The following is an 8,255-nucleotide window of genomic DNA, read 5'->3' as shown; positions in this document are numbered from 1 at the left end:
TCGGGGGCTGGTTACTATTGCTCAATCTTGGTGACGAGGGCTTCGCCGAGGTGGGCGTGGCTACAGTGCCGCCGTCCGGCGGGTGATCGCTGTAGCCTCACCGTGTCTTGTCTCCTTAATGGGGCGTCTCTTTCGAGGTAGGTGGCAAGCCGGCTGTGGGGAGCCGGCTCTATCTTGGGCCGACTGGGGGAGGCCTGGCCGCCTTCGGGTGTCTCTCTACCCGAAGGGGCCCACCGCCCATGGGCCGCCCTGGCAGCCCGTCGTGGATGGCATTAGGGTCAACGTGGCAACAGTGCCGCGCCGGATGGGTCATGGCCACCCGTACGGCGCACTGCGCCAGGCGTGCTCCGGGATTAGGGGGTGGCAGGCTTCACTGTAGCCACGCCCCGTCACATCGCCGTTATGTGGATGCAGACTTCGAGGGTACGATCTTGACCGCTTTATGGGAGCCGGCTTCTTGGAGTCGGCCTTCTCGCGGCCGGCTTCTCGGAGCCGGCCCTTCTGCGGCTTTCTTCATAAGGGCTGAAGTCGGGCCGCCTTCCGATAGACGGCCATGGGACAGCCGGCAAGGGGAAGGCGGCCCCGCATCTTGGATTCTTGAGGGCCGGATCGGCTCGTAATTTTTTCAAAAGGGCCAGGAGTGCCGGCTAGGCTACCTATGGTTATTTACTCCGAGATTTACCTTCATCAAGAGGGTCCGAATCTGGGTAAAACATCGTGTCCCCTGCCCCCTGTTACCATCCGGGCTAGACGCACAGATCGGGACCCCCTATCCGAGATCCGCCGGTATTGACACCGACACCCCTCCAGAAGGCTCCCCCGATTGGGCCTTCGTAGACCGTCGGATCTGGCTCTCGGACACGCCTGAGCTGTTGGATCTTCACGGCGATTAAATCAGTTTTCACCTCACAATCGTTTTTCACTGGGAAATGACGAGTGGGCTCATGTTGAAAGCTCGTTGGCTGGGTTCGTTATCACCGCGTGGAAAAGGTTTGGGCCAATACGCTCTGCGCGCCTCGCAGGCAATCCTGTCCTCGACTCGTCCCGCTCCCACATGAGCCGCCAGACAAACCCTAGCCTCTTTCCCCTCGATCCCCACACCCTCTCCTGCCTCCTCCATCTCTCTCCCCGCGTCACCATGGGAGCCCCGCCGACGCCTGCCATCCCTCCTCCCTCGTCTCCGTTCGAAGCCGAGGACCGGCTCACCCCACAGCTTTTCTCCACCTACGACCTAGGGTTGGGGAGGGAGGCCGGGTCTTCTCGGTGGGGTGGAGGAGCCGGGGATGGCCGGGAGGCCGACGGTGGGGGGAGCATCGAGGCCGGCGGATGGAGCAGCGAGGCCCGAGCTCTAGGCGTCGTACACATTGATGGATGGAGAAGAGGCCGGCGTGGGGCGCAAGGAGCAGCGGGGGGAGAACGGTGGGGCTTTCATCTCCTCTCTTCTAATCGCGACTCCTGTGACCTCGCCACCGGTGCTCGCTCGACTGGCGTATGGGGCGGCGGCCGGGACGTTGGCCCTCGGCCGAACTCGAAGCCGAGTCTAGCTGACAAGACTCGTGGTTGGTTTCTCCTACAATCTCCAGATCCCCTTTTGCTCATCCTCTTCCTCTCCTCATATCTTCCTCTGTTGTTTGTGTTCCTTCAATTTGCAGCGATTGTGTGAAGCAAATGTACATGGGTGAGTTATTTCTTCTTGTGTGATTCCATGTAGGTATACTGATTCCTTGATGCTCTGTTCATGAAGCTATGCAGGCCGGCGGTTAGTGTTGCAGCCTGCACACACGACAGGAGCAGCAGTCAGGTCCATGGACATTGCTTTGGGAGCAGCGGTCAAGCCACGGGGTACCATCAATTCAGAAAATAACTTTCCTTCTTGTGAGGTACAATTATCTGTTTATCCTGATTTAGGAAGAATGCAGCTTTTAACTCAAACTAAATATATTATGTAACCATGCTTCCTACATTTTGGTGGATTAGCACATCCGTATTTGTGTTATTAGGCTAGAAGATGGTGCAATACTTGACGAGAATGCTTTCTGCAATATATTTGTGTTATTAGGCTAGAAGGTGGTGCAATGCTAGACGAGAATGCTTTCTGCAATGATTTTATCAATTTATTCTGTAACCATGCTTCCTACATTTCGGTGGATCAGCACATCTGTATTTGTGTTATTAGGCTAGAAGATGGTGCAATACTAGACGAGAATGCTTTATGCAATGATTTTATCAATTTGGCTCATAGTATTGGTGCTTACTTATACGAGGATCTGGTTTGCATTCTCTCTCTTAGATATCAAACAATACATTTCCTACAAATCCGAGATTCAGGCAGCCTTGTTGATGTACAAAGAATTGGTGCATTTTGTCGGAAGATGACGAACTATTTCTTCACTCACATGGCCAGGTACATGCAAATCTTTATGTTTTTCAAGATTGCTGGGTCTGTAGTCTGTACATGGGCTACATTCATTTTCTCATATGTGTTTCTACTGGTTTGCAGCAGCTACCTATTGGCCTTTTTTGACGTACCTTTATTAACATGTTATCAGGTATACGATCACTTTTAGAGCATGTTATCACATACCACATGGTTTAGTGAGACATACCAATATCATTATAAATCTCTGGTTTACTATCGAATTCTTGAATTTTTATTTGAGATCCTTTTGTTCATCTCCTCCAATTGTTGTCTGAAAATAGTCTTGTTTTACCCACATCATTTCTATAAACCAAGTAGCCTTTGGAGGATGTAGCAAACCTTCATGTCTGCAGTCTGTCATCCTTGAACAAGACTAATTGGAAATTGTCTGATATTGAACTTTTGAAGTACGAAATTTATGCTTTCGTTACCTACTTAGCTATGTTACACGCCATTCATTCATTTGCTATGTGATCTTGATCTGTGCTTTGCATTCTTACTTGATTGGTTATTCCCAGATTGATCTCAATGTTTTGAATGCTCAAGTCAATCATGATACTTAAAATCGTCTCTTAACTTATTGCATTCACTGCTGAAATTTTCACACTCCCTGTCATTATTGTGTACAGTGAATCTTGCATCTTTTGAATTGTTGAAACAAACTTATGCTTAATTATGGGGCATCCAATGCAAGCCCCAGCCACGGGATGTCAGTTCCGCACCGCTGCCAGCGACCGCCGTTCTGTTGCCTTGGATTCGGGTGTGGCGTTGGCTGGGAACCGTATGGTGTTTGTCTGACGCGCTGTCCGCATCGTGGGGGTTTGGTCGGTTGACTCCAGGTATGAGCAGCTCCTGAGCTTGATGGCTGGATGTATCATGGTCATGTTGCTTGGTGTGCAGAGGCAACCTCATTTTTGGACCAAAAAGAGGGGCGATGACGATGACGACTGGCTGAAACAATCATGTCTTGAGCAATCAAGACAGCCTTGGCTTGTGGGACTAAACAAAGCTGAAAAAGTCGGTGTCACCGTTGGAGTTGCCCTTAGAGCCTACCCTAACCTCTGTTGTAACCTGCTCAATTTTATTGCCGATGTTGGATGATCTGTGCCTTGGACGGTTGTTCTGATGAGTGATACTCTGGGACTAGGTCTATTTCAACACACACGAACCCATTGACCTCCCATGTTCCTGGGGAGCGTTGCATGTCGGAAAAGTTAGGGTTTGTGTCACACAAAGTTCTGCATTGACACTTAGAAAGTAAGTGAAAAGTGATATGCCATTTTTTGAGGCTATCTACAATCCCGTTAAAAGGCAACTGCTAAACACCGAAGGGCAATGGAACTCAATTTGTCGGTATCGCAGTTTGATAAATTATATTAGTGGTATTTCTTGGATTTATATAAGAAAAACAAAAATAGCTACCTTTGTGTGAATTACAATGCTATGATCAATTCTTTGTATCAGACATGAATGGACAGATTCAAGATTTCCTTTCACCTAGGCTTGGTTAGTTGGCCACTTCAATTCCCACTTCCTGTCATGTAATCTTTATGTCGATACTTTGACATTACATACAGAATATGATGCAATATGTAGAAGTTACTAATGGTCAAAAATTTACTATTCACATTATGTAGAAGTTGCATAAGGCAGAACAAGAATAAGAACATTTGTCAGTTTTTTCATTTGCAGGTTCAGCAGCGGGCAATGCTCAAGATAGAGTTGGGCGCACATCATATATATACATATGTTGTCGTGTCTTAATAAATGGAGATGAGCAGAAGTAGAGATGAAATAGGCTGTTCTGTTGCTTCTGTGACCGGCGAGTGTTCATTGCATGCCTGTGTGTCGTTGTGCTCTGATTGGTTGTTTTTTGTGTATTTTCGCAGGTTGCACGAGCTCTGCTGTAGCTGCGTCGTTCGACTCATCAAGGTTTTCTTCTTTCCTTTCTACTACATGTGTGTGTGTTTTACTTTCAGTATCTTCTGTGTCATGCTGTCTGCCTTGGTGATCTTTTAAATATCTGTATGTCGCGCTGATCGTGTAAATGTTCCCGATATGGTTGCGGCTTCTTTATTTATGTTGGACTGTTCTGTGAATTGCCACCATGACACTTGTTGAAAATAGTGTTGTCGAGTGATAATCATTCTTGGCAGTGATTCTTGTTGTGGATGGGATATTGATGCAGATATACCACGAAGGGAAGATCTGCCTCACTGTGCACTTCAGGGGCGCATACACTAGCGATGGTACAGGATTGGCTTCCTGGTGGAATCAGGTGCGCGTCGTCCATGGTGGCCTGTCGTGGGTGTTGGTGGGCGGCTGGAGGCGGCTGTAGCAGGTCGATTTATCTGACTACTGAAAATGAGCTTCAGAATATCTGTAGAACGTAGCCCACTTCCAGCCAAATATCAATTATGATAATTCCACCATGTACCATGATCATTTGAACAGTCTTGCTTAAGTTTATGTTAGCCCTGTATGCTAATTTGAGGAGATTGTTAACTTTAAGGTGCGAACATTTATAAAATGATAATTGTACCTTTTTTGGGATTTTGTGATTCCTATGGAATTAAGAGGTCATCTATTGCCCTATCCCTATTTGTAATTTCAAATAGTTATTTTTGGGTGCACTTCTGTTTTAGAAATGAATCAGTAGCCAATTATGCTTGATGTTTCAAGCAGAACTAGAATTGGTAAACAACTATCTGTGAAGCATATATGGAGGCGGGAGTCTGGTTTGTTTTTTTGCTATGTGCCTATTTGCTTAAGAAAATACTTGACTAGAGAGCAGATTCCAAATGGAGCTGCATTTTCATGCGTCAGGTCTATTTTTTATTTGCAATGTTGCACCCTCTTTTCATTTCTTGTGAATATTTTTTTTGTTTGATCAGTACTGCACCTGGTTATCTACAGAGGAAGGCAAGGATAACTAGATTAAACATTTCACAAGACCCTCCCAATTACAGGCACAAACTCCTTTCAAGATATTACAAGTGTGGTTGATTATGGGAGATTGTCAGATGAAAAGAAGGTATATCCTTTATATTTATCTAGATGTTTAATTAGCTGCACAACCATACGTGATTCTATAAGGAAACTATTTATCCTGATGATCTTGATATCCAGTCATGTATTACAGTATTAGTATAGGCTGTAATTTTTGGCTAGGAATCTATATATACAAAACCTAAACTGAAGACTCAATATAGCACATATACTTGGCCAGTTATCCTAAGAATATTAATCCACCTGGACTTTTAACTTGACTTCCAAAGAAGTTCTTAACGATCAAGCATTTTTGAGTTTTTAGTAAATTGAAATGATGTTGCACTTTGACAATACTATTCTGATTTTGCAAGTTAATAGAAATCCTTCAATTTCATATCACTATTTTAATCGCATATTTGGATGATTGCGACATTATCTCTTCTCGGAATTCCGCTTGCATGTTTCCAGTTGAGACAATAACTGAGTTTGATAAGTAACCACTATATTATTTTCTATGTGTACACATGTTGTCGCTCTGCTTGAGTCATCCATCTCCACATTACGAGCCCGAGACTTCCATCACAACAATCTATATGTATCCAGGTAGTGTCCAATATGTACACACAGGCTCCTCTCACAGGTCGACTAAGCTGATTGTAACTGAATGTGTGTGTGTGGCCGTGAAGCAGACTTTATCTTGGTCTGAGTATCAGTTCCCTTCAATGGTACAATTTTGGATACTATTTTCTTCTAGATGTATAGGTTTCTGCTGGTCCCATTGGCTGCTACATTTTAGTGATACGATAGCTCAATGTCATGCTCACCAATTGTTCTGTAAAAATGAAAAATCGACTTGACTGTATTTTGTACCTGTTTTAGTAATTACATGATGTGATTAGTTTCATTCTAGATATGGAAATATTCTAAGGATTAAGCTTTTTGAGACGTTAAGGTATCTGATGATTAATTAGCCTTTGTAAGATTTATGCACTCATGTCATACAACCTAGATAATTCTCCTTGGATCTCCATAATTTCTAACTGAATATAGATGTATACTGACAGTAAATCCCGTTTTAGTAATTAGTTGGATATAAGTGATAATTCTTTGACATGTTTTTATGAAATGTCTGCTTAAATCAGCGTTAGATGCTCCCATAATCGATTACTTTTTGGATATGAATTATTACTATAAGAAGTATATTGGTTCTCCGGTGTTTTCATTTCTTACAATAAACAAATTATATTGTTTTCCACTAATCATTTCTCATGTAGTTTTACTCTGCAGTATGTATCTTTTGCTTCATAACTCATCTGTTCACAAGATTGATGCCTAGAAATTTCAGCCTTCCGTGCTAAATGCCGTCTGCTCATTTGTAACGGCATAGAGATAGGAACGAGCAATTCATCCTAAGTTTGAGAAAGTGGTGGACAAAAGAGAACTGGACTATTGTTGCTGAGCGCTAGCTCTGGCCGCATGATCATCTATATGTATAGTTTTCAACAGTAAATGCATCCTGATTGGTATAGCACAAATGGAAATCTTACTTTCTTCTAAACTCTTAATTTCAAGATGAACTGGAGAGGGGAATTTGTACTAAGTTTGGAATCTATCACAGTAAGTGTGTATTTGCGGTATTGATGTACAGTTATTAAGAAAGTTACATTTTTCAGCTATTGTGCTACTGAGAAGGAAGCATGGTTGTGAATTGCTCTGGCTGGAGTTGAATGTCTTTGTGACTGAATACTAGAGACGCTGACTTGCAGCCACTCTTTACAGTCCTACCACGTAGCTTTTATCTCTCACCTTCCGTTATTTTCATGTTAACACTGCCATTGGGGCAAATCTATATTGCTTATTGATCGGGTCTAGCTATAGGTAGAATTCCATGTTTCCTACACTGTATTATACCCATTACTAATTGAATGTTGATTCTGACAATCATAAGACATCCACCATAGTCGTGGCAACTCGAAAAACGTAAGCTGGAGAAATATCAAAATCACACGAAACCTCCCCTTTGCTAATACCATAAGGGTTCGATTGAGGCTCTCTGTTAACAGCGCTTTGGTAAAAGTAAGCGTGTGGACGATGTTATAGTGAGCTACCATCACTTCTCATTACTGACTGTAATCAATATATATGTGTTTATGCCATAAAAGATGGATATTTGTCGAAGCCATTGTGGTGTCATGTAATTACTTGCAGATCAACTATATAGTTTTGTTTGGATTGTAAAGTGGAAACGATAAAACCCTACAACTCATGTGTGATTGTCATTTGATTATTTACTTCCTCAAGTAGTATGGATATGGTGCTGCCAGGATATGAAGTATATTCATGAAGTTGTATAAACCACGTTCTACGATTCACTTCTGTTATGCATATTTACTTTCCAGTTTTAGGACTGAAATCCATCCATTGTAATGAATTTGGTTGTATGGGCATTACCTATTTGACTTAGGCTTGCTTCATCACATATAGACTGCTTTTCTTTTCCCCACTGCTTGTATGGCCTAAAACTATCATGTATATGAGGCAAGCTATTAGCAATGTTTCACATTTTCTTACTTGCAATACCGTGCTTGCCTATTCAGGTGTTCCAAGACCCAAATCATCGGAAAAACAACACATATAACACTTTTTCCTTTTGAATTTTGGTTACCCTTATACAAGCCCCCGTTCATTTTGTTTATATAGTGGTTAGAATAGTAACCATATGTGCTTGCTCAACACTGATAAATGGAATATTTTCAAAGCACGTATGGTGTGTTCGCAATTTGGCGCAACGGGAGATTACTGAAATTTTTTTCAACATGACATGGTCTTGAAATGGGACTACTAT

The 8,255-nt window shown here is 43.1% G+C and overlaps 1 long non-coding RNA gene across 15 annotated transcripts; it reads left to right on the top strand.

Moving 5' to 3' along the window:
* Nucleotides 1-991: 991 nt before the first annotated feature.
* LOC125551768 lies at nucleotides 992-7,915 on the top strand. Of its 15 annotated transcripts, none has more exons than XR_007303134.1 (7): nucleotides 992-1,559; nucleotides 1,745-1,880; nucleotides 2,291-2,404; nucleotides 2,504-2,549; nucleotides 3,049-4,351; nucleotides 4,608-4,760; nucleotides 5,314-7,915. It is a non-coding gene; the product is annotated as an uncharacterized LOC125551768 (long non-coding RNA). The 15 variants fall into 15 exon arrangements; XR_007303126.1 differs by having other exon boundaries at nucleotides 2,501-2,549; XR_007303128.1 differs by having other exon boundaries at nucleotides 2,501-3,258; nucleotides 4,112-4,351.
* Nucleotides 7,916-8,255: the final 340 nt, after the last annotated feature.

The sequence above is a fragment of the Triticum urartu genome, chromosome 4, assembly GCF_003073215.2.
Source record: "Triticum urartu cultivar G1812 chromosome 4, Tu2.1, whole genome shotgun sequence".
NCBI lineage: Eukaryota > Viridiplantae > Streptophyta > Magnoliopsida > Poales > Poaceae > Triticum > Triticum urartu.
Note: the sequence above shows the minus strand (reverse complement) of the source record. Positions and strands in the feature narration are given on the sequence as shown.